Genomic DNA, 27,169 nt, shown 5'->3' on the forward strand with positions numbered 1-27,169 from the left:
GACTTGCAAACTTTATATGCCCCAATATAGGGGAATGCCAGGGCCAAAAGAATGGGAATGGGTGGGTAGGGAAGTGGGGGGCGCTATGGGGGACTTTGGGGATAGCATTGGAAAAGTAATTGAGGAAAATATGTAATAAAAATATTAAAAATAAAAAAATAAAAAAAAAAAGAAAACTGGGACTGCTCCAGGCCAGAGATGTCAGTGTATATAGTTAACTGTTATGGATCTTACAATAAAAATTTGTTGAAGGTCATTAAAAAAAAAAAAAAAAAAAGTGATTGGCATTCTAGAGTCAGTTGCAGCTCTGTGAGTTCAAAGCCAGACTGATGTACTTAGGGAGACCCTGTCTCAAAAATAAACAAAGTCCAAACAGATGTCTGAAGAGATGGCTCAGCAGTCAAGAGCACTGGCCACTCTGCCAAGGACTCAGATTCTGTTCCCAGCACCTACATGGCAGCTCAGAACTGGCTGCACCTCCAGCCCCAGGAGATCTGACGCCCTCTCCTGGCTTTCTTTTGCAAGCACATGGTGCACTGACATATACAAAGGCAAAACAAAACAACACTTTCAAGTGAGCTATATTTGTTTCTAGGTAATTGCTAATTATTAGTAGTAATTCATCAGTATTAGATGCTGCTTAGAAAATCTAGATGACCTGATGTCACTATGGAGACCACAGTAGACTGGTTAGTATGGGGTTGACTCACTTACAGGGAGGCAACTCACTTGGCACTCTCCAGTCCAGACTGAGTGAGAGCTAGAGTGGTGAATAGTATATATGGTGGTGATTTGTAGTTTTCAAAAGCCACGCAAGTGTTAAGAAATCCCTGCAGTAACGCCCTAACCTTGATTTGTGTAGTATGCTAGCAATATTTTTATTTTTTGTTTGTTGGAGACAGGGTTTCTCTGTGTAGCTCTCAAACATGCCTTTAATCCCAGCACTCAGAATGCAGAGGCAGGTGGAGCTCTGAATTTGAGGCCAACTTGATCTACAAATCCAGGATAGCCAGGGCCACCTCCACATACCCAAGTGACATAGTGCATGTGAGTCAGCTGACACTAACACCTGGCTTTGTTTATAGTCTTAATTATAGTTGTTTTTGTTTTTGTTTTAAGGCTAAGAGGAGCTGATCTCTCTCTCTCTCTCTCTCTCTCTCTCTCTCTCTCTCTCTCTCTCCTTTCTTTCCTTCCTTATTTATTCTATGTATATGAGTACACTGTCACAGATGCACTAGAAGAGGGCATCAGATCCCATTACAGACAGTTGTGAGCCACCATGTAGTTGCTGGGAATTGAACTCAGGACCTCTGAAAGAGCAGTCAGTGCTCTTAACCACTGAGCCATCTCTCTATCCCAGTCTTAATTATGGTCTTAATGTGAGTTGTCTTTTGTGTTCATAGCTAGAATGGTATGTTAGGTGCCACTGAATTTTTACCAAAAAAAAAAAAAAAAAAAGATTTATTTTATGTGTATGAGTGTGTTGCTTGAAAGTTCGTCCATGCATCACATGTGGACGTCAGAAGAGGGCATCAGACCTTGTGAGCTGTTATATATGTGATCACACTCTAACCTGGGTCCTCTGTAAGAACATGCTCTTAACTGTTGAGACATCAACCCAGCTCCAGGTTGCCATTGAGGTTTTTTTTTTAATTATAATTTTTTAAAAACTGTCTCTGGTGTAAAGAAAAAAGATGTCTCTATACCAGAGTGGTCATAGGTACCTGGAAGATACTCTTTATAGAAAAGGAATTTTGGACTTGTGCTGTGAGTGTGTAAGGTTTATTTTATTGTTCTGTAGATGTGTGTATATATGCATGTAAGTGCAGGTGCCTGAGAGAGTGTCAGATACCCCGAGCTGAAGCTACAGTAGTTGTCAGCCACCCAGCATGGATGCTGGCAACCAAACTCAAGTCCTATGCAAGAGCAACCAGCCCTCTTAACTGAGCTAGCCCTAGCCTCACTGGGTGTGCATGTTTCTTTTGTTTTAAAGAGACAGTACCCTACTTTGTAGCCCAGGCATGCTTTAACACTTAATTCCTGTCCTTTTGCTTCAGCCTTCCATGTGCCAGGATGGAATTGTAGGCTCAGAAGGACCATGTTCTAATAATCTCATAGGTACATTTGAATACTCAATACTTCAATATATTAGCTTCCTTCTGTGCATTTAGGTTTGCTGTAGCACATTTCTAACACTGAAGAAAAGCATAAACTTTTATGTTCCTCTCCGGACAAGCCCTGGGTGTTTTTCATAAGTGAAACTGTTCATTTGAATATTTAACTAGAGTTAAAATTGGGTCTTGCCAGTATCCAGGGAAACTCTGACTCCAGATTGCCACACTAAAGGTTGAAAGTATTATCTTACATTGTCGTCACTTTTGACACTGTCCAGCAAGGGAAAATGCATTTGAATTACATATAAGAAATAGGAACTGGTTGTCTGCATGCTAGATGTTCAGAACAGCTGGAAAAGTAATTAAAAGCCCAGACTTCCCAAGAAGCAAGTAGCAGGTCTGAGAGCTGACTCTTTGAAGTGGGGTTAACACAGGGTACATGTGCAGAAGGGGTGTTGCTGAGGGGTTGGGAGAGTTTGTCTTTGAAATCCGTGGCAGCTGGCAGAAGCCACCTCTAGCAGGTTGTGATGGCTACTCTTGTTTTCGATGGATCTTGTCATATCCGCTGGTGGGTGGAGCCTCAGGGACAACTGTTAGAGTGAAGTGGCAGAACTGGAGGTGCAGGTAGGGAAGTGTCCAGGCATGGAATAGAATAGCCTCTGGGTGCCAGGAGAACAGCCCTTGTGAATCATAGGCATCGAGAGCTTGGTCCCGTTGGACCTAATGGGTAGAGAACAGGAAAGTGAACGCAGTTATTATTCTGTCCCTGCAGAGCTCTGAATCTGAAGATACCACAGGCATTGCTGGGCTGTTAGTGGATCCTCAGTCTTCTATAGCCACTACTTAAAAGCTCTTTCCTCTTTATAAAAGCCTTTAAAAAGAAATTAAGCTAGATGTCACCAATCACCTTTAAAGCTAAAGTTGGTCTTACAGATACCAAGTCGCTGATTTAGGGGGAAGAGGAGACTCAGATAGAAAAATTTGATCAATTGATTTAAGGTTGTTGGAGGATTAAAATGTTACTTGATTGCTGGCCTTATCTTGGATTTGGGAATTTCAAGGAAAAGTGGACAATGCTGGCTTTTGTCCAAGGATTTCAGCAGTCACATGATCTGTGTACCCAATCCCAGGGGCAGAAAGTGCTGGCAACTTGCGTGCCTCATCCATTGAGAGGAGGGACTGCTGAGTGGGAAGGATGCTCTGACTTGGGAATCGTTTAGCTGAGAACTGACTTTAATTTTATACAAAATCTGGCACATCCCAAAGTTATGACGTGAATGTGCTACGATATTTGGCTATAAGTTGGAGTTTAAGGGGAGGCAATAGCAAGGAAACCAGTCACTTCCAGTCCCCTGCTGCACCGGGAGAAGCAAGCCCAGCCAGGTTGGGGCAGAGCACAGGGATCATCGTGATAAACTATCTTGAATAATTTAGAGATATGGAGAATTTATTCAAAGTCTGAAGCTGCAGATCTCTGAGCATAAGTAAATGGGGATCTGGGTTATATAAAGATAGCATTTATAAACTCCCAGGAATTTACTTACAGCTAGATTCCCTTGTGATGGGCATGTGTGTAGAGGTGAAGTGATCAAGTTAGAGCAGGAGAACCATGCGGGATTGCTTTATATGGCTTTGTTTTCTCAGTGTTGGATCCCCATATCTCTTCCTTTCACACAGAAGCGTGCAAAGGACTGTGGTTTGATGAAACAGTACCAGTGTTATGAAGCCACTTGGCTGAATAATAAATCATTTAGGAACCTCGTGGGAAAGTCACTAGCAAGACATGATGCTGTTTCATATAATTTAATAAGATTCTTTTCTAACAGCACACAATTCCTGTTACTATTTTTTAATGGTCTGTAAGAGAATATTCCATGCTATTTCCATATGAAGAGTGAAGAAATTATCCCCCTTCAGGATTCAAATGAAGATTTATTGATCTTCATAACACAAATAGAATGACATTGTTTTTATGTATGGGGGTAATTAAAAGCTAGGTTTTCAGGGCTGGGGATATAGCTTAGTGGTAGGGGGCTTGCCTAACAAGTGTGAGCAGCTTGGTTTGATTTCTAGCATGGAATGGTGGTGGGGTGGGCACCTGGATAGGGCATTTTGCTGTGTCACTCAAACTTAGTGACTCAAACAGTCCTCCCGCTTCAGCCTTCAGAGTAGCAAAGCTACAGGCATTTACCCCTGCACCCAACCTAGGTTTTCTTCTCTTCTCTTCTCTTCTCTTCTCTTCTCTTCTCTTCTCTTCTCTTCTCTTCTCTTCTCTTCTCTTCTCTTCTCTTCTTTCTTTCTTTCTTTCTTTCTTTCTCTCCTTTGGTTTGCTTGTTTTTATTTTTCGAGTCAGGGTTTCTCCATGTAGCCCTGGCTGTCCTCAAACTCACAGAGATCCACCTATCTCTTCCTCCCAAGTGTTGGGATTAAAGGCATGGGCTATCACAATCACCTGGCAGTGAAAAGGCATGTGTGGTGGTGGGGTAGGGAAAGAATAGAGGCCTTTTGTTCTATATAGAATGATGGTGTGCTCCAGTAGAAAACTCTGCCTCCTTTGAAATGAGTTGTAGACTAGAGTCTTCAATGATAGCCTTCCAGGATGTGCAGTTCTGGCTCAACAGAATGAAAGACTGTGTTTGATTCTGTTAAATATATTTTTTTAATTGTTTCTTTCCAATTCTTTCAATTTTATGTGTTTTGTTTTCTAGTTTAAATCTGGCATTTTGGTGCATGGCTCTAATCTTAGCACTTAGGGAAAATGAGGTCAGCCTGCCTGGGCAACTTCGTGAGATCTTGTCTTCCCTGCCCTTCAAAAAGAAAGAGATCCCCTCCCCCCTCTCTATAGGCAAAATAAGTTATCAGTCCACATACAATCAAATGGAACCTTTGTGCTTTTGGTCTGTCCCTAAGAAGCAGAATGGAATCCTAAGGATTCCAGTGAGGAGAGAGAAAAGCAGTCACCCTTCTCATCTGCAGGCTCCCAAGCTCCCCTGCCAAAGGTTGCTAAACTCTAGTAATCTCTAGATTACTTTTAATATCTAACACAGTTCTTACATGACTTCCCTTTGATTCAGTATAGCACTCCAGGCACAGCAGATCTATTTTCCTTTAGAAACTTCCAGATTTGGGCGGGGAGGAGGTGTGCGGGTGGGTGGGAGTGAGTGAGGGGATAAGGTTATAGAAGCCATGGTACAGCAGGCTTCTATGGATACTTCATCTCATCCAGCTCTTGTTCCAAATCCTCCAGTGTATTTACGTTTCACCCTGGAAATACTTGTGAGCATATATTGTTTTCTCAGTGAGAGTTGTTTCATGAGCATACTGCAACGAGGGCTTTATAATTGGGCCAAAACAGACCTCAAATAAAAGAACATAAAAATACATTTGCTGATAAAAGTTAATGAGGATAGGGTAGACATCCTGGCTGATTACACATTCACCCTTAGACACACGTGTGTTTGATAGATTAGAAGCAGTTTGAGTACCTTTGTCATAAAGATGATAGGCAATTTGTTTGTTTTGTTTGTTTGTTTGTTTGATTGATTGGCTGATTGGTTTGGTTTGGTTTGGTTGGTTGAGACAGAGAGAAGATCTCATGGTTGTAGCCCTGGAACTCAATGCTGGTATGGAGCTCACTGAGATTCACCTGCATGAGCTACCGTTTCTGGCACAGATAGACGTTGGTTAATTTAAGGTATACTGTATGGGGTATCAAATAAGCCTTGAAACCTAAGACATTTAACTCATGCCTTTATGGCTGACATAAAGTCTTCAGAAGGGTTATAACTTGTTGGTCTAGCTCCCTCCCAGGCTCATGACTCAAGGATCCAGGCTGCAGTGATGCACATGGCCCTAACCAGCAAGTGACCTGCCTGAATGCGAAGTTATTCTCTGACCAGTCAGTGATTGTCTAACTAGTGAGCTGCCCGCCTTGTCTTCCTTTATCATTTTATCTCCTGAAGGTTTACTTTGAACATAAATAAATGAAGACCCAAAGCCTAAAACATGAACTGTTCACTTAACAGTAATTCTCAAAGTGTGTTTCCCCAAGTAAGTCGCACAAGTATCACTTGGTAATGAAGACTCTCTTATTCATCAGATGCTCGAGGGCTGGCGGGTCCATGGTAGATTGTGTGTTTGTAAGGCCCTAGGTTCTTGGATTGATAATTAGCACCATAAGCAAAAGAAGAAACTGCAGTGGGGTTCTGCAAAACAGCTATAGTCAGTTATTGAGGTATCAGAAAGGTTAAGAGTGACTTTAGTTTTAGCACCAGTCGGATTCATGATTGAAGAATTAAGCCTAAAGTTTTGATAAGCATTTACTACTGCGAATGTCTGGGAAACATACCTGGGATCACACATGAAACAGTAAGTGTTAGAGGGTTTATACTGTGTGTCCCAGTCTACGCTCCTATCGCTCCTATCAAGTGTCTTCATCTGCTGCCCACAGCAACCATACGATGTAGCTGGTTTTACTGACTTTGTCTTTTAGCTGAGAAAACTGAGACAGGGTAGTGTCACAGGGTCAGGATGCAAATGATAAATGTAAGAGCTGAACCCAGGCACAAAGAGTGGCTCAGAAATCCACCCCCCACCACAGGGTGCTTGCGTGCGCTTGCTGCTCCTTAGGTTGACAGTTTACTGGGCCCTATCGGTTTTTGTTTTGTTTTTTACTTTTTTTTTTTTTTTTGAATGGAGACAATCTGAGAAATAGCAGGAAGTGTGGTGTGATGGCAACAGTTCATATTTTAAGTTAAGTCCCCTCACCACGAGTTTCATTCGTTAGTGGTTTACATGTGTGGTAGGCTACTGGCAGTATTGGCCAATCATGGAGGTGCATGGCTAGGTTGTAGTTGCTCAGCCATTTAAAACCGAACAATAAACAGAATGAGGCTGTTAGGGGTAGAACCAGGGAGTTAGTGGGAAGTGGTTTCTCAGAGTGAGGTGTAGCTCAGTCGACATTACAAGAACATTTTCTTCAGTTAACCTATGTGCAATCTCTGGGCTTAACAGGGAGGCCCTGTTCTCATCGCCTTCCCTTTTGAGTCTCCTCTGGCTTTTCATCTCTCTGCCCTTTCAGAGGTGCCTGCCTGTGTGAAGCTGGATTTCATCAGATACTTTAAAAGTTTCTGTTGAGTCTTCAGTGTAATAGAGAAAATGTGTTTTTCTTTCCAAGAGATGGGATAGAACAGTTGAGCCACTTGCGAAGGCTCTTGGAAGGAGTTAATGGAGGGAATCTAATCGTTAGCATTTTGAGCCAATGAAAATGCTTCCAAATGACATTAAGCATTGCTTATTCCCTTACGTTCTTTTAAGTTTAGTGATGGGCTGGAGAGAGGGTTCAATGCTTAAGAGCAACAATGGCTGCTCTTCCAGAGGACCCAGGGTCGGTTCCCAGAACTCACATGGTAGCTTACGACCTTGTGAAACTCCAATTTGAGGAGATGCAATGCCTTCTCCTGGCCTTCTTAGGCACCAGGCATGTATATAGTATACATACGTGTGGGCATATATTATATGTATATATTATAATAATACACATAAACATTATGCACATATATGTGAATATCATATCATACACATTATAAAAATAAATACATCTTTTTAAAAAATAAAATGTGACAATCAAGTACATTTTCCAGACAGTTCTGAAATCTGTTGCTGTTAGTGGTCCTCTGCTGGCCCAGCAGGCTGCAGTTGAGATGGCTCCCTGGCAGCTCTGCCGGGGACAGTGTCCTGGCTGACTCTAGGTGGAGGATAAAGATAGAGCATCGCCCCTTTCACGCTTCACATTGGCTGGAAAAAACTGCTATGCTTTGTATGGTTCGAGCATATTTCATTTCCAAAGTGCTGACATTTTTAGTTTTCTGCAAGCAGACATTCCGACTTAAGCATAGGATTTTCCCTTGAAAAACAGTTGTTCACCTAGCAGTTGAATAGAGATGGGAAAGAGCAGAGGTAGGTAGGAGGAGAAATTGTTTTAAAGCTCCATCTATCTCTTTTCTTCTCGTTGTCCGTGTAAATGGTTTTATTTGCTTAATAATTTGATTTGGCCCAAATGATGGTATATATAAAACTGAAGGAAATCTTGAGTCAAATCTGAAGCGAAAGAAAGAACTAACCTGGAAAAGAACCCCTGGATTCACATTGATTGACTTTCAGAGTGGGCCACTTTGATTAACCTCTGAGAACTGAATCACAATGCTCTTGGTGGGCCTTGTGCTTGTTTTTGCTGGGTTTGGTAGCCTGTGTATTTGATTCTAGCACTCTGAGGTCTAGGCAGGCAGATCTCTGAGTTTCAGGCCAGCCAGGACTACATAGTGAAACCCTGTCTTCTGTGACTTTCCAGCCTGCATTTTACACTGAGCCATATCTGAGTTAGAGCTACAAAGTTCAGCCCAGAAAGAAAAAGGTGGAAGTATTTTGGGATGAATGTTTGGAAGGTGTTTTTTTCTTCTCTGAAAGACCTGGTGCCCTTGGTATTTGTATGTGGAACCCTCTAGTTTATATTTAACTAGAGAATAGCTACATGACTGCATTGGATATCAGTTGGAAGAAAAGTAACAGGCTTGCCTTTAACTACTGGGGTATAGGATGTGCAGTGTTCGAAAGAATACATTTTTCTTTTCCTCTGCCAGCAATCAAGAGTAGGAACATGGTGCATGCCATAGACTCCTTGAGTAGGAGTGGGGCTTTCCAGAAGTACCACTTAACTGTCCCCGGAACCATTTAGTTATGTGTGTGCATGCATGTTTTGCACGCCTGTCTGTGTATGGGTGTGTGCGTGCCTGGTGTGGTTTTTTTTTTTGGGGGGGGGGGTAGACAGTCCTATTTTGTAGTTCTGGCTGCCCTGGACTTACAATGTAGTCATGATGACCTTGAATTAGTCTTGTCTTGGGCTCTTGAATGCTGCCAGGATTACAATTATAGATATATTTGGGGTGTGTTTTGAGATAGACTTCTATAGCCTAGGCTGGCCTTGTATTCCTACTTGGTTGAGCATCCTTGAACTTTCTCCATTCTTTTGTTTCAACCTTGAAGTTCTGGGGCCGTAGACATGAGGACTGAGAGAGTGCCTTGAGGTCATTTACCTGTAGAGACTTAAGAACCAACTGCTCCCCCCTGTTCAGCTTCATCCCCCGAGGCTACTGGGCTGGTGGTAGGGGTTGGGGGTTGGGGGGTATCTTTTTATCTCTGGCAGACACTGGGCTGTCTCCCTGCCTGCTCTTTGGGTTCCTTTGTTCACTAAACCATCACTTGCCCTATTCTCTTCTTGGGACTTACAGCTAGGACCAACTGCTTGTTTTCTGGAGATTACCAATCAGCCAAATATTTGAGTTCCTACTGTGTGCTACAGATTAAGACTCTCCAGCAAAGGGGCCTCCTTGGACCCTCTGGGATTCCACTCTACCATATCCAGATGAAAGGGTTCTGTCCACTGGCCTGTATGCCTGAGGGGGTGGGGTGTCTCTTCTGTTTCCTATTTCAAGTTTCCTCCCTTACGACTTCTACACTGCCATCACCTTCTGGGCCTCTTTCCATTCACTTCACACTCAGTCTTTAGAACAGAATTGAGCTCAGCTAATTCCATCCACCATGTGCAGCTTTTTGTTGGCCACTAGCCTGTGGCTGTTCTTGTCCCTCTTGGCCTGCCCACCTTTCTTTGAAAGTTGCTCTGTTTTACCTTCTCTATTTCCTTTGTTCCCCTTTCTAGTCACCCACCCCTCCACCCCAGTCACCATGTTCAAACACGTTTTCCAAACTCTTACATCATCTTCTCAGACTACTGTGCGCCTGTGCCCCTCACTACCCCAAACCCAGCTTTCCCAGTTCCCCATAATTTGCCCCACACACCCTCTGTAATCATCCTCTGCCCTTCAGCAGCACCTGGTGCTTTCTGACGATCAGCTCCCCCGTCAGGCTTTCCATCTCTTCCCCGTGCACACACCTGTCTGCTTCTGATGCACTTGAGCACCTAGTTAATTCTCTGCTGCTTCTGCTTCTTTCTTGTCCCTAGGTGACAAGCTCTTGAGGAGTCCCCTATCCCTTGGACCTGGTAATGGATCTTTGGGGGGGGGGGCGGTTGTGGGTGGGAGGGTGGTTTTATCATAAATATTTGCCAAGTATAGTGGTATATTCCTTTAGTCCCAGCACCAGAGGAGCAGAGACAGGTGGATCACTATGAGTTCCAAGTTAACCAGGACTATACAGTGGGACCGGACCCTCTCTCAAAATGCATATATACATGTATGTGTGTATATATACACACACATATGTGTGTGTGTATATATATATATATATATATATATATATATATATATATGTAAACATTTGATGCCTTGGGAGTATTTCCTCCCATATCTTTGAAGGTGAGAATGTAAGTCTTGTTGTTTTTAAGGAACTTTTTTTTTGGAGGGGGGGATGCTGTGTGAAACAGTTTCACTGTGTATCCGTGCCAGGACCTTGCCCAGTCTGGAACTTGTAAACCAGGCTGGCCTCAAACTCACACAGACCCACCTGCCTCTGCCTCCAAATGTTGGAATTAAAGGTGTATGCCACCATGCCAACTCAGGTTTCTTTTAAAAAACTCCTTGATAGCCTGAAAGTAAGAGGAAAACCCATTAGTTTTATTATCTTCAAAGGATGTAAGCAATAAGAAGGACCAGGCTCGCTCAGCACCAGATACCTACTAAGCACAGCCACACTCCCAGTTCCTCATGAGTCTGGTTTTAGTCCATATATTCCCCCGAATAGGCTGTTCATGGACTGCAGTTTGGTGGGGGCACACACAACTTTAAGGGCATCTTAGCTTTTTATTGATGGTTTCCATTTAAAAGGCTCACTAAGACATCTGTAACCTTTTGTTACTTACAAAACATTTTCCCTAAGTCCACCTCCTAGTCTGGTGACCTGAAATCCCCAGGAGTTGATAGTATGGGGCGTAGTTACACAACCCTAAGGCTCTCTTGCAGCCCCTTTAGAGAAGGCCACGTTATACAGGCTGAATGTTTTCTTCTAGCGATCAGCAAACACTCTGGGATCTTAGAATACCCGGGACGTGAACAAACCTGAGTAAAGGCAGTGACAGGGCTGAGGCTCACCAGTTCCTCTTCTTTTCTGGGAAAATGAGCCATCCTTGGGATTCTCATGCTTGTATCATGCCTCAGGGGATTTTCAGAAGCTGATTTGGTTAATGTGCATTGAGTTATTGTCATGTGTTCCTATGGAAGTTAATTGTATGCTTTAACTCTTCACAAGAAAAAGGGAAGGTTAGAAGTTTAGGCGTTACACTATTCATTGTTAGCTATATCTGAGTGCTGGCCTGCCACTGGTGCTAAATGTGATGAAGAGCCGTAGGCGATAGGATTGTAGTTTGGTAGATGGAATCCAGTACCAGGTAGATGGAATCTATCCCTTGCACAGGGGGAAAAATAAAAAGGTCTTGCTGTATAACATACATACATACCCCAGGCTAACAAGGAAATTACTGTGTATCCTAGGCTGGCTTTGAACTTGGGTTCCCAATGTCTCAGCGCATGCCACCATGCCCCCCTGTATCTATTGTTTTAAAAATTCATTATATTCATTCAAATTTTAATTTTCATATTTCTGTACGTATGTTTATGGGCATGTGTGTGTCACATTGTGTGTGCAAATGGAACAACTTTTTAAATAATTTTTAGTTTTGTGGGTTTTACTTGTATGTGCACCTCATGTGTGCCTGTCATCCTTGGAGGCCAGAAAAAGATGTTGGGTCCCTAAGAACTGGAGTTAGGAATGGTTGCAAGGCACCATATGGACGGATGCTAGGGACCAAACCTGAGTCCTCCGCAAGAGAATCCAACACTCCTCTAACAGCTGAACTTCTCTACAGTCCCTAGATAGGACAACTTTTAGAAGCTGGATCTCTCCTCCTCGTGGGTCCTGGGAATCAAACTCGGGTCTTCAGGCTTGATGGCAAGCACCTTTGCCCATTGAGCCTCATTTCACTAGCCCTGGAAGTAATTTTACATGCTACACATTTAGCACGGTGTTATGCTCATTTTAGAGCAGCTTCGTCAATGCTCAAATGTGCCAGCTTGCTATTTTATGGTTGATTTGCTTTTGCAGACCTGAAGCTTAAGCCCAGGGCCTCAGGCAGGCTTGGCAAGCAGTCTTTAGCAGGAGGCTACACCTCTGCTCCCATACTGCACTTGCAAGTGACCTAAATGTATAACAGTTTCCCAGTGTTACACGGACTTTTGTGTTGGAGGCAGGACCCAGTTTGAGCAGGATCTGAGCAGATGGGTAGGGTGGGAATGACTCGGTTGCCTGCTTAGGGGACGACCCTGTCCTGTTGGTTTCATGGGCTGTTTCCCTCCATACTCTGAAACTCATACTTCTGAACTACCTCCCCTCCCATGGCCACAGGGAAGGCCATACTGGACTTTTTTATTCCTGCCTTGGGGCTTAAGAACAAAGGCCTACAATCTAGTAACCCAAGATTACCAGAGAAAAAGCACCGGAGACCCACCTGGTCCGGATCTCAAGCCTCTGGTCATGACACTAACCATTTAAAGTAGATTCATGTAAGAGATGGCTTAGTGGGTAAAGGAGCCTCTAGCCAAGCCTGAGACCTGGGACTTTCTTAATTTTGCTGTTCCATAATCAGTCTTGATCCACTATATGGCCCATGCTCCTTCCTCCACGAGGAATTTCCTCCATCTGCTAACCACTTTATCATCCACTGTGTTACCAGATGCAGGCAGTCCAGGGTCATTCTGAACAATGTCCGGGCTGCAAGAGTTCTCCATTTGTGATGCTCCACCTCCACCCCCCAGTCCCTCTTCATATCTGTCCTTCAAACTATCATAGTTGCCTCCTAACTGAGTTATGTGCCTCTAGTAATTTATTTTTTAAATTGCTGCCAAAAGATTTTTAAATATGGATATGATTAGTTCATTCCAGGCCAAAAAAAAAAAAAAAAAAAAAAAGGCCCATCAGTGGGTTTCCACAGTGGCAGGCTAAAGTTCATCCCTTTCCCGATGGAACCTTGACCTCCGAGTCACTCTGCCAGCCTCATCTTTGCCATTTCCCCTACTCCACTCTCCCTCCTTTCTCACAAAGTGCAGTGTGCTCTGAGCACTCCCAGGGGAGCGTTTTTCATGGGTCAGAAACAAAGCAAAAGGTTTGTAGTTAGATGTGTGTGGGGGGGGGGGCGAAAGGGGGATTGTTTCTTTTGCCAAGTAAGGAAGGGCATAAGAAAATAATCTCAGTCATTTTAAGGAGTGCTTTTTTAACCTTAAAGCCCAAGTAATTTAAATGAATGAATGAATGAATGAATGAATACAAACCAATTAATTGTGGGTGTCAGCATTTCACCAGAGAAGGGTAAAAATGGTAGGATTTGGGAACTCTTGCTTTCTCCACATGGTGTTCTTGTTGCCAACATCTGGTTTGCCTTTGCCCCACTGCCCCCGTGTTCCACACCTCTTACCTCTGGTGAGCCCCACAGCCTTTTGTGTTTGGCTCATGGTCCACTTTCCCTTGGGTTAGAATTTCACTCTTTGTATCTGCTCTGTCTTCCCACGAGGGGATCCATTCTCTTTCCCTACTGTTTAGTGCTGGGGATCCAACTCAGGTCAGCAGGCTTGGTGGCCTTGACGGCACCTTGCCTGCTGCCCTGGCTTTGGTTTTCTGAAAGTGCTAGAATTATACACATGCATGGTCCATTATACCAGCTATAGTTTTTGTTTTCTTTATTAAAAAAAAAAAAATTGAATTCCCATTGGGATCGTGCCGGGATATCACCAGCTTCTAATATACTTGCGGAAGTGTGCTTACAGCTGTGACTCAGTTAAGCAACTGCTGTTCACTTGAATTGTATTTTGACTTCCAACTAGGCATGTGTGTGCCTGAGTTTAGTGGACTGTGTTTGTTTGTTTGTTTGTTTGTTTTCCCCCTTCTGGAATTGTAATGAAGCATCTTTCTTTAATAGCTTTTAAGTTTGTTGAATAAGCACTGTAAATACCATTGTTTTGCACATTTTCTATTTTCTTTGTATAGGTTCTTTCTGACTTCATGGCCTGGGGGGAGTTGAGGGTGTTGAAGGGTGCCTGCTGTTGAGCCGAACCAGTTAGCTGACTCCAGTCCTTCACTGTCTCTGACTGGCCAGGTCCTGCATCTGTGGGACACAGGCCACATGGATGGAGGTTCTATCTCTAGCCTGTGGATAGCATAGCATAGCTCCTTTGTATGTGCATACAAGCACTTGCTCTCATTTCCAATACTTAAAGAATAGTAGCACATACGAGTTACTTTAAGAATACTAATGTATGGGCCAGGCATGGTGGGGCACGACTTTAATCCCAGCACTCGGGAGGCAGAGGCAGGTGGATTTCTGAGTTCAAGGCCAGCCTGGTCTACAGAGTGAGTTCCAGGACAGCCAGGGCTATACAGAGAAACCCTGTCTAGAAAAACAAAACAAAACAAACAAAAAGAATACTAATGTATGTAGATGGAATAATGACTTACATCTCTAATTCAGTATCCAAGAGGTTGAGACGAGAGGATCATGGGCTCAAGGACAACTTTGTCTTCATAGCAAGATCCTTTCATTTAAAAAAAATGTATATATGTAAATGGTGCTTTATTCTAGTTAGTTTATACAACTTAAAGACAGCTATTGTGTTTTCTGTAGACACAGCAAATTCATAAGTGACCCCAGAAAGTATGTTAGGCATGTCAGGTCTCTCCCACACCAAGACTCCAGACGGTGAGATGGTTCAGTGGGTAAAGGCACGTGCCACCAAGCCTAATGGCCTGGGTTTTATCCCTCAGGACCCACACAGTGAAAAGAGAGAATCAACTCATATAAGATGTTCTCTGACCTCCACACATGTGCCCCAGGTACACTTATAGCCCATGTGCACAGAAAACAAATGCAAAAACAGTTTTAAGTGGGCTACTTTATTGGACCACAAGGTTGTTGACTTTGGAGCTAAAATGGGTGTTGGGTAGGTGTTGCTCAGACACTGTGACTGGCAGGAGAGGCAAGTATTTGGAACAAGTCAAACAGCCCCTCCAGGCTAGCTACAGGAAGTCCAGCCCTTGGCTTTGAGTGGTCAGTGGGAGATAAGGTGTGGACTGTTAGAGGCTTGGCCCCTCCTATCACTGGATGGCAAACTGTGAAAGGAAGATAAAGAGAGTGGGGGTGTTTTGAACAACAGGAGGGTGCCTTTATCACACGCTTGGTTTATGATTATATTTTTGGAGAACTCTGCTTGAGATGCAGGTCTGCGTTCCATAGACATATGAAAGCAATTCCATGTCTTTTTGATTGAGAGTGTGCAAATCACTTCTTACCTATGTAAATAGGCATCAGCTTGGTCATCCAAATCTGTGTGCCAGGGATTATGCTAAAGTATCTGTCTCTTGGAATTGTCTAGCCATCCAGCCATGTCCAGATATCTGGGACCCTCCTTGGGTCTCTGAGTGGCACTGGGGCCAGGGCATCCCTTTCCTTTCAGCTGTGGGTCCAGTGTTAGCTAAGTGATTATTTATAGATGAGAGGGAGTTCAGGGAAGGGACCTGTCTCTCTAGGGTTATCTTTCTTTCCCTTTCATTTTTTTCTTTGTGTACTTTGTAACTCTTGTTGGGAATTCAGTTCTTTGTAAAAGAGGTATCTCTTTAGGGTGGGGCCTGTAAGATGTGAACTGGCATTTAGAAGCCTGGGCATGTTCGGCACCTGGTAGGGTAGGAGATCAACCTAAAGCAAATGAGCCTGTGTACTTTGGCGACACAGGCTCCTTTCAGTGGAGTACAGCCCTTCTCAGCAGCAAGACCAAACCTAATCCTGCAAGCCCCACCCCTGGCAGTACAGTTGCCATGAACTAATCATCCTTCCAACGGTCAAGGCCAGGGCAGGACCAGAGCCTCTGACTTCCTTCAGTTCTGCATTAAATAAATCTCCCCAAACCTGGACTCCTGGGCCACAGTAGCCTCTTGGTACTCAGTATATGCCACGGTTTCCTGACATGCAGTGTCTTGGGAGGGGGCAAGTCTTGCTCCCTAGTTACATTGCCTGCCGGTCATTTTTGGTTTATTAGTGTATATAATCAATACTCAACAACCACTTGTATATCAGAGTATTTGTTCGCCTTCACACATATGGTGGTGAGTTCTTTTTTAGAGGGAAAATTGGGGAGATGGGGGAGGAAAGACCATCTGTTCTGTGCACAGAGGGTAACCCATCAGGTCCCTGGGAGCTCAGACACGTCACTTCCCCTGGCACAGTCATTCTCAGCTGACAGTTGGTAATGTCTGATTACCCACTGTAAAATCTTGACCACAGCTGACCACTTTTCCAATGGGCAATTGAAAGATGTGACTCTTTCTGTTCCAATGCCTTATAGAAGAGGCCAGGGAAGGAGCAATTCAAACAGTAGTTTTTAATCTTTCCCCAAATCATTTCTTTTTCCAAGGAGTGTTGCCCTGTAACTGCCCTGAATTCTGGGAATGTGCAGCCCCTTCTGATCTGAGGTTAACCTTCTGCCCTGGAGTTACTTAGCTTGCACTCCTGCAGGGAAGACTGGAGATTCCTGCTTCGTTTGCACCCTTTCCCCAGCATATCAGAAAGGCCAGCCCGAGACCTTGGGGCTCATGAAAGAGTTGCAGGGTATTGCCCAAAACTCTACAAACTGCTACTGAACTTTACCCCAGCCTTTCTCCCAAGCTGTAAATGTAACAGGATACTTAGTTCTATTTCAGAGAAGTACCCAGAACAGCCAGATCACTGCAGTCCAGTTGCAGACCAGGCACGTAGCTGGGTGTCAGCTGCTGTTCAGGCGCTGCAGTTGAAAGAGAAAGGCTGTGTTGGGGGATACGAGGAAGAACCAGCTATGCCCTGCGCTGCCCTTGTGGTGTGAGTTCTTTCGTGGTTTAGCAAGTGTGGAGCTGAGTAGGATTTGTTTCATCGGCAGTGCACAGAGCCGGATGGGTTTTATTTCCTGTTTGCTGTGCAGCGCCTGGAGAATCAGCAGCTGTTCTGCTCCTTGCTATCAGTGGAACTGCATTTGTGATAAGCCAACTTACGTAGTTTTAACTGTCTCACTGGTGGGATAAGATGGGATTTTTTTTTTTTTTTTTTTTTTAACATTGATCATCACACTGGGCTGCTGTCAGAGAAGCTGGTAGGCAACTAGAGGTAGACTGACTCACACCAGAGGGAAAGGAGCAGGGGTAACCAGAGTGAATGTTGGGCGGAGAAATTTGATATAGTTAGCTCAGACTGGGGGTGCCACACTGTTTCCCATATATTTTGATAACTCCATGTCACTCTCAGATAGGAGAACTGAGGCTCAGAAGTATGTAATTCATCAGCCAGAAGAATCATAATATGATCAGACTTTTAAAAAATATTTTTTTTTAATATTTATGTGCCTAGTTGGTTATTCCCTCTATTTGAATATACCCAGGTGAAGCGAGCTTATGACTGACCTTATGGGCCTTATTCCATTCAATGGCTGTTGTCTTCCAAAGCCTTGGTTTAAGGCTGGCGAGATGGCTCAGCAAATAAAGGTGCTTGCCTCTAAGCATGAAAGCCTGAGTCTGGTTGATAGAGAGCCAGCTGCCTTCTGACCTCCATACACAATAAATACGTGATTGTTTGTTTTTTTTAAATCCCAAACCAGAGCCAGCCAGTAACCAGCATAGTGCACTGCTCAGCTCCCCTCCCTGCTTTCAGGTTCCTGCCCCACTATCCCTCAGTGATGAACTGTTAACCCAAACTATAAGATGAAGTGCCCTCTACCTAGCAAACAAGCAGAAAGCCCTGGCCTTCCTCCATTCGTCATGTTTGTCCTAGTGGGCCTGTGGGATGAACACATGGACCTTCCAGTCCTGCCTCGTTTGCAGCCAGCTCTGTGTGTTTCAGGAAGTACTCTTCATTCTCAACCTCTCTAGCTTCAGGCTCTTGTTTTCCTACTGACTTGGTTTCCCAGGCCTTTAGCTTTCTCATGTCCTCTACCTGCAGGGGGTTTCAATGGTCTTTCTGGTGACTTGATAGGTGCAAGAGTGTTGAAGCCACAGAATCCAGATGGAGACCTGTTGCCATCCCCCAAGAGCAGTGGAACATTCAGCAGATAACATCATTACTATATAGGATTTTCAGGAGGATTAAATACATATAAACTGCTTACTGCATTTCTGACATAGAACTTTTGCCTCAGGATATGTCCCCAGCTGTTCTCTGGAAGGATCATACATGAATACAAGCAGGCTTCTGGTATACTCTTAAGTTGAATCCTGTTTTCTGTGCTCGTAGTCTTGTGTCTTTTCCAGTTTTAAATTCTAGAACAGGTATACTGTAGAGCAAACCCCTCCCCCACCCTGCTCTTGAGGTAGGGTAGAGTGGGAGTTAAGGTCAGTTCCCACCCTAAACCAGGTGACCGCCATGCACTACAGGTAGACAAGGGCATGTGCCTCTCTCTTGCTCTCTGTCCACACAGGCACCTTGACCACTTACCCCGGCTTTCCCTAGGCTGTTTGGTATAGAGTGATACAGGCTTCTGCTAAGCTAGGCAAGAAAGTGATGGAATATAGGACCTAGTAGACAAGCAGAAAAACAATGTTTAGGAAAAGTCTGGCCTGCCTGGGGAAAAGGCCAGGGACTCGCTCTTCTCACAGCCCAGTGCCAAGGGCCACCCGTGTTCCCCTCCCAGGGGAGGAGGGTGCTGGGTGACAAATGGCTGCCAGGTGGCAGCTGCGTCTTGGCCTTGTGAATTTGGCAGTTGTTAGATACTGTCTGTAATATGTGCTCCCCGGAGAAGAGCCGCAAGGAGTGGACTCAGCTTCCTCAGTGCAGTGTGCTTACAGGAGAGCCTGTGATGTGAGAAGGTGCTGCCTGGCTCCTTCCCGTGAAGAAGCAAGGAGGCGTAAGAGGCAGAGTCATGACTGTGATGTGGCTCAGTCCGGTGGGCACCTACCAGAAAACTGTCTTCCCAGCAGTTCCCATTTTGTTTTGTTTTCCATCTTTATGGTGCTAGGGATAGAACCCAGGGCCTGGAAGATGCTGACCAGGGACTGAGCTGTGGAAGGAGTGTTCTCCACTCGCTCTTCCTCCCCCTCCCTCCTTCTCTGAGTCCAAGAGGAGGCGTGCCTCAGTAGATCCTGAGCTAACGCTAAAGCTGTAGGAAGCAGTAGCCATGCTCCCTAACTCTTCTCTCCTCCTCTGCCCTTTATCACACATTCCTTATTGCCCAGGAGTGGCAGAGAGGAAGGCACAGGGAGGTTGCCCAGGTCCACAGAAATCCTGGCCAAAGGGCTCCACTCTCAATGTGAATTTCCAAGGAGTAGTGTGGGCTTGGAGGACAGCATTTGCTGGAGACGTGGCATGTAGGGTCCAGGACTGCGTGGTCTACCCATGTGTTGCAGTCCAGCCCTACCCGGTCTGGTGCTTATATCCAAAATGTTTCTCCAAAGGGATCCAGGAAACAGGCCTTGTGTAGATGGCTTCCTTTTTCTCTTCTCATATTTAGTTGTAGTAAGTAAACACAAAATTAGAACTAGATTCTGAGTCTCTCCTTCAGTGCCTCCGTGTTTGTTCAGAGCTTTGCTAGGCCAGTGGCTCTCAGAAAGGTTGATGGTGGAAATCCTGGGGTGTTTGACCTTGTTGTTGACCTTCACTAGCTGGTTCTCAGGGCTGACTAAATACACTCTCCCAGAGAACTATGAGGAAGGGCTACCAGGCCTTCCCACAGAGGTGTACGTTTGAAGTTGAAGCCATGAGTTTTCATTTCTGGTGATAGGCTAGGCTATACAGGTAATTGCCAACTTAAAGCTTTCAACTTGTACAGTTTTTAAAATAGCTTATGATACAGTTATTACACATTTGGTAGAATGCATTCTTGGGATTTTGGGTTTGGATCTTTTCTCTGATTAGCAGTGGTCTGATCCTTTCTCTTGATGCTGACCAGATAGCCACAGTTTTATTGCAGTCTACAGTTGGGACCGGAGACAACTGATGCTCTGTGATGCACTATGTATGTTACTAAGCTTGGGGGTTGGTCGGTCTGGGCAGTGAAAGGCATTTTGAGCTATCACTGGGTTTGTTGGGAGATTGAGGGGCACCTGTGCACTTTGAGGTGACAGTGTTCACATGTCAGCTTCAGTTAAACTCCTCACTGTCTAGATAAAATCATTAGTAAGAGTTCCTTTAAATCATATTTGTCTAGTTAATCTATACTACCTAACTACTGCCTTTTGTCTCCTACTTTGTTAAAGAGACATTTGTTTTATGAGCAAGTGTGTGAATGTATTATATATACTGCCATGCAGATGCCCTTAGCGGCCACAAAAGGGTATTGGATCCCTCTGAACTGGAGTTCCAGGTAGTTGTAAGCCCTGCTAGGTGGGCACGGGGAACTGAACCAGGATCCTCTGCAAAGAGCAGTGAGTGCTGTTAGCCATTGGGCTATCTCTCCAGCCCACCCCCTACTTGTGATATACATACCTGGTTGGTTTGTTAATTTGTCACAACTGTCTGCCCCACAACCCAGGAGTGTGGACTCCTCTTATCCAAGCCCACGTACAGTTTCTGTGGAAGTAGACATAGCCTGGAAAACATGGGTTCTCCTGTTGATGGATAAGTTGGAATCCACCATTCCACAGGACCCGGGCCATTAAACAATTGAAGTTGAGCTGTGGGACTTCCTTTTAGCCTCCCTGAACTTCACTGAAGGCCAGGGTCCCATTGCACAGCCAGAGAGTGTGTCTCCTCCTTTGAGCCAGACCTGCCTTATTCCTTTGACCAAGGAAGAGATGAGGAGGAAGGGGAGCACACCCCCCCCCCTTTCCCCCTGTCTAGATACAGATGAGAAATGAAAGACCAGGCCTTGGGTAATTGAAAGACCTCGTGCTAAGATTGTTGAGCAATCAGGAGAGCACCTACACTCCCAAACGCTACATCAGGAGTCGCTCATTTTGTCTAAAAGAAACTTAATAGAGTTCAGAAACTTTGCATCAATTTGTTCTCCCAGATAAACCACCCAGTATTTCAGGGGCAAATGATGTCACTCCTCTAAGTAGTGGCTTCATCTGCATAGCAAGTTTAATCCTCAGAGATATCACTTGATGGTGATGCTGCTTTTTAAAAAATTATCATTAAATATGGTAGAGTTAGATGTGTCTTCTTGCTTGGAATGAAAAGGCCTGGGTCCATGAGAATTAAAGAGGTGTCATGCACACTTAGGGGCAAGAAACAGAGTAGAGTGGTAGCCATGGCTACTGGTGAGTGCTGTGAGTGCACTAGACCAGAGAACAAACTTGGGCTGAAGCCTGGGGGGCTGTTGAGTGATGGGTTAAAGACTGCTCATTTCCTGTAGTCTATTGAAAGAAGCATAGAAGACAACTAGAGAGGAAGATCATGCATCTTTCTTCCATCCCTGGATGCCCCTCTCACCCATTACCATCACGCTTGTCTCTTAAATACACTTGAACTGTGCAAAACTAGGGAAAAATACATGCCCAATCTCTTAGCAACCCATCTTTACTCAAAAGGAAGCAATACAGAGTTGACTATAGCACCCCATAGTGCTCAGTTACGTGGGGGTTGATGCTGCTGCATGATGCTTGGGATTCCTTCGTTATACCAACGCCTGTGCCATTGGGGTGGGGCCTGGTGACTTTCATGGGTTATCACCCTATCCAAGGCCTAGCCTAGCCCCTAGGCCAAGAAACACATCAACTTCCTGGAACTCAGAGAGAGAGCCACCATCTCTGCTCTCTCTGCCTTCAGAGCACACACAAGGCCATCCTGGTTAGGAGACACAGGTTTGCCTTAGACTTGGGGGTTGGCAGGCTTGGACATGGTGGAACATCTGGTCAGGTTATGTTCTGTCCCCAGCCTAGCCCACCCTTTAGATGTTTTTTGTGGTTTGTCAAGTGCTACAGTCATTCTCATATCTGAGCTTCTACTCTTTTTAGTTTGCATCTTGTTCTGGATTGGCCTGATCTGGTCAGGTCAGCTCTCTCCTCACACTTCCCTGACAAACCATCCCTTGTATTTGTGCATATTATAGGGGCGTGTGCTGTAGCCTTTTCAGTCAAGTATTATAAAAGGCCAAGGCATCTCAACTTACTCCATATTTCATGGGAACCCGAGGACAGATTTTTTAGATTTCCTCTTTAGAAGCTGGGGTACCATCCTTGCTTTTACCTTTCAGCTCTGTGGCTATCTCCCTAGACCTGGAGACAGGCTCCTTAATCTTCTCTTTCTGGCTTTACATAGCATTGTCCCTTATCTAGGGGGGTCGGAGGTGGGGCTGGCCTCCCCCTGCCCTTCCTCCTCCCAGAGAGACCTCTGCCTTCTGTAAGATATCTTGCCTCTGAGTTTGCACAAGACTTCTGGGAAGGAACATCCAGATATTCAGCATCTCAGGCCCACCCCCAAATGTTGTAGAAAGTCTTTGTCACATTTTTCTCTTATAGGACATAACTAGAAATAACAACCCCACCATCCCCCCATTCTTCTGAGGTGGTGGTGATGGAGGTAAGGGGTATCTTGAAGTTCCTTTTGAAAGATCACCTTGTATATTTCCATCCTGTAAGCTTTGTGGCTCCGATAGACCTAGTGGAACTCACCTAGGGAGGTGGCTCTGTGATCCAGCTCATCCAAGGCACTCCCATCCAGTGCTAGAGGATGCAGCTTTCAGAGCCACGTCTCAGCCTGACGCTGTGCTGGGAGTGCATCCTTCCCCCTCAGTCCTTTCTGCTTATGGGGAAGCTACTTGGACCTGCTTGCTCCTTGAGTGTCTAATGGAAAGAGAAGGAACTGGGTCTAAAATAATTTTAATGTGACTTTTAGGTTCTGGAAATTTTTAATCCCGATACTCGTCTCCCACTCTAAAGCACACCTGTAGTTGACTCCACGTATTTGGAGAGCTTGACAGTTTACCAAAGAAAAAGAGAAGCTGTTCCTTTCTAAGACTACTAAATTTATCATTATATTTTTAAAATTGCTTGCACTCTTACTCTTATTATTTTTCTCTTCAGTGGTAAGCATTGAACCCAGGGCCTCAACTTTATAAACAAATACCCTACCATAGGAGTTAAACCCACAACCTCCAATTATTTTAAAAATGAATGCAATCAAGGGAAGTTTATCCTTACCCCCATGTCCCACACACACGCAGTGATATAAGTGGAAGGGATGAATCTAAGACCTCAAGAATACTTTGCCACTAAGCTATGTACTTTTTTTAATGTTTAATGTCTTTATAAGTATTAATAAGTTGAGATAGGTAGGGATGATCTACAGGGGTATTTTGTTTGTGCAATTCTGAAAACTGGATAGGCATTCTAAGTTGATATTATGTATGTATTTGAGACAGGGTCTTACTGTACAGCCTATCTGATCCACCCACCTCTGTGTACTCTACCATGTCCAGCCCCTGATTCATATTTTAAAGGATGCTGAGCAAATAGTTAACCATGGAGCTGTGTATCCCAACTTTTCTTTAACATGTGTCATATAGCAGTAAAGCAAAGATCCTGACCCAGTGGTCCCTGGGTAGGCAGCTCCCATCACTTGTTTTAACAGTGAACAAAAATGTTGAGTATATGACTATTTCTGTGGCAGCAGTTATGCTTTTCTTACCTGGAGAATACTGGGTTGTGTCATGTGCCTCCAGATGTGAGGGACTCCCTGGCTCATTCAGAGCCTTCCCTGTAAGTTGCTCCAGTACTCTAAAGTTCAAAGAGAATAACATAAAGGAAGATAGAGAATGGAGTCACTGAAGTATGAAAACAGAAAAACTTCTGGAAGAATCTTGGTGTCACTATCCACCCAGGAACTGCTTGTGAGAGTAAAGGGTGGTGGAGCGTTCTCTTCCACTCAGATCAGTCCTGCCCCACATGCTTGGGAACTGTTTGCAGAGGACTCCCCGTGAGATGCTCAAGGATAGCTACGTAGTACATTAATGCACCTTGTTTCCAGATGCTCTGAGAAAGGAAGAAGTGAGAAACTGCAGGACAGCTGCACCTCAGCATCCTTGTTTATGGGGGAACCTGGAGCTCACTTCTGTGCGTGCCAGGCAGATGCTGGCTCACCGAGCTATGTGCCAGCCCTTCAGCGTCTTAAGTCCTCTCCCTGTAGTGCAACCTTCGTTGCTGTGTTGTGAGCGAGTTGTGGCTCGAGAACATGCTTCATGCTCCCTTCCTCTGAGCTGAGCAGCAGGTCCAGCACTCAGATTACTGTGCTTTCAGGGTCCGTGGACCCCCAGAGCAGACATTCTCAGACTCCTGAGGGACATGCGTGAAGATGTTTTCTGTATCTTCTACAGAAAGAACAGGGCATGCATTTGGTCCCTAGTTGTCCCGGTATTTGTAGGAATCTCTACCTCAAGGCATTGTTAGTTGTACATTTCTTACTCTCTTCAGCTCTTTTTCCTCTCCTCTGTTTCTGCTCGCACCAAGTGCTGTTGCTCTTTTCCTCCTTTATGCTGGAGAATCATCTGGGTCTGTTCAGCCATTTTTGTCTCTATTTGGTGTTTATGGTGATGAGGATGAAACCTGGGGCCTCACGTGCTAGGCGGGTGCTTTGCCACTGAGTGGTCCGTGCATTCCAGTACTATTACCACGGCGCTGGGATGCTCAAAGCTCCACCTAGAGCTAGCATTCTGAGCATTCTCCTGTGTCGTTAACAAGCCCTCAGCATCGCCGGAATGTAGGATGTACTTGGGTAGAGGTAATGGGGGTCCTAGCTGTTGAAGGCACACTGCAGTTCCAGCAGCACTTGTATATTCTGGTGGAATCAGCTAACAGATGTAGATGCAGGGTGGGAACTGTCCTCACCGTGGACACTGAGTAGAGGAAACTAGACAGAAGCAGAATTTTTCCTTCTTTTAAACCCTTTTAATGTTATCTTCTTTTAATTTTTCAGGTTGTTCCAATCCTGTGCTCCAGAGTTGGTGGCTTTGAGGTGTGACCCTGCCCACATTTTGGCCCTCTCCTCATCAGCCCCTCAGCAGAACGAAGAAAACAGGTCAGTTACCCTGCACGCGCTTCCTTGAGTCCTAGCATTCTCAAGTGAGTGAGTGAGTCTTCAGGCACTCCCTCGCCTGGACTTGAATTGTCTGCTGCTTTCCCAGGCCCTCTGTCCTGTCTGTCCCTTTGTATCTTCTTCCTCATACCTCATCCATTCTTTCTCCCCAAGGCATAGAGCAAAATCCGGTTAAAATTGTAACTGCAGCTTGCTGGTTCCTGAGCTGTTGAGTCTCTGGTGCGTGGGATGAGGTGTCTCAGAAGAGGATGCTCAGGGTACCTCACAGGAAGCAAAATCTCAGGCAACCCTCCTGCTCCTTCCTCTTTTCTTCTTTCCTCCCCACTCCCAGTTCCAAACTAGAGCAGTAAAACTGAAACAACCAGCCTGTGGGTGTCAGTCGGTCACATCTCTGACTTGAGAGCTTCATTTGGGGTCCTTGTCTGATTCCAGTTGGACATGTTTAGTAAAACAGGGCCAGTGATTTTTATTTGAAAGATTTTAGTGTGTGGTGTGTGTGTGTGTATAAAACCTATCGGGTCTCTCCTTTTGACATGTGGATCTTAGGGACTGAACTCAGGTTGTCAAGCGTGGCACCAAGCGCTATTACCCACAGAGCTATCTTGGCAAGTTTATCATTTTTATTTCTGTTTTAAAAATGAGCTTAGTTGCAGTACCTAGCACAGTACCCGGAAGAAGCGATTGCGTGGAAGAGAGAATGAGGCATTTCTAGGTTTGTGACTATTGGGTTAAACAAACACACACTACACATGAACCTTAAACTATTTTAGACTAGTAGGTAGGAGGCTTAATAGCTTAACCCCACAAGGTAGGGGATTTCAACCCCTCTGGTACAAGCACAGAATTCTCTCTGAGACTTGGAACCTATGTTAAAGAGTGAGTATTAGTATCCTCTTTAAAGCATGCACGGGAAATGACATTGTATCAAAGGGAAAAATTGTCTTTCCTAACACAGATTGTGTATCAGCAGGCTTAAATGTTTTCATTTGGATGGTTGTTTCATTTCACTATTGCTGGATAGTTACAGAGGATCAACTAGAACTAGCCAGCTTGTTTCTGGTTAAATAAATTATCCTTTACCTCAGCATTAATGTAAAGATGAATGTTGTTTTCAATGTTTTTCTAAAGCAGAACAGTTAACAGTGTTGAGTTTGCACTAGGCTTTTCCTTCTGCCCTGTTCCATGACCCCTAAGGAGAATTCCCAAGCCAGACTCAGCCAAGACTGAGCAGACTGGCGTGAAGCTGTAGCCCAGCTCTGAGGACAGCATGTTGGTGCTTCTGAAACAGCCCCTCAGCATGTTCAGGCCCCTCTCCTTTTGTTAACTGCATTCTCATCAGAAATCATAGTTCCCCTTTAAAACCATGCTGCTGTTTACTTAACATTTCAAATATGGAAAGGAAGTAAACAAACGGGTTCCTAGTGCCACACTTTACACTTTATCCCCTAGAAGGAAGTAGATGTAGCCAGCGTCTTCCTGTCCAGACAGCAGGGAACATGATTGCAAGGCTTCTCTCCTTTTCAGGTAGGAAAAGATGCTAGGTAGTTAGCACATATTTATATAGCTAGCTATATGTACTCTTGCTGGATTGACATGTGGGGCAGGGATTATTGGTAGTTTGCCTCTATGGAGGGAATATATGTTTTGTCACTTCCTATTGAGCTGGACATGGTGGAACATAACCCTAATATGTGGCTGGGCATGATGGTGCACACATTTAATCCCAGCGCACGCGCGCGCGCACACACACATGGTTTCACTTCCCCACCTGAGTACTGCTTACAGTTACTGCTTACTGTTCACTTCAGCCTCAGGTGGCAGTGGGAGACATCTTCATAGAAGAGTGGAGACAGAAAGATTCATGCCAGGCTGTATTCCTGTATGTGTCTATTTGCCAGTTCTCAACAGAAATATCAAAGTAGAGAAGCTAGAGAAAGTACCCAAGGAGCTAAAGGGATCTGCAACCCTATAGTTGGAACAACATGATGAACTAACCAGTACCCCGGAGCTCTTGTCT

The 27,169-nt window shown here is 44.7% G+C and overlaps 1 protein-coding gene across 9 annotated transcripts in view; it reads left to right on the forward strand.

Moving 5' to 3' along the window:
• Rreb1 (ras responsive element binding protein 1) overlaps positions 1 to 27,169 on the forward strand; it is a 177,610-nt gene that overhangs the window by 88,143 nt on the left and 62,298 nt on the right. For 8 of the 9 annotated variants that reach the window (XM_029468436.1, XM_029468435.1, XM_021179960.1 and 5 more), the window contains exon 2: positions 25,033 to 25,134. The gene's annotated coding sequence lies outside the window, so the exon portion shown is untranslated. Of the gene's footprint in view, positions 1 to 15,167; positions 17,017 to 25,032; positions 25,135 to 27,169 lie in introns of those variants that run through there. The other variant, XM_029468434.1, reaches the window with a different exon arrangement.

The sequence above is a fragment of the Mus caroli genome, chromosome 13, assembly GCF_900094665.2.
Source record: "Mus caroli chromosome 13, CAROLI_EIJ_v1.1, whole genome shotgun sequence".
In the NCBI taxonomy this organism is placed as follows: Eukaryota; Metazoa; Chordata; class Mammalia; order Rodentia; family Muridae; genus Mus; species Mus caroli.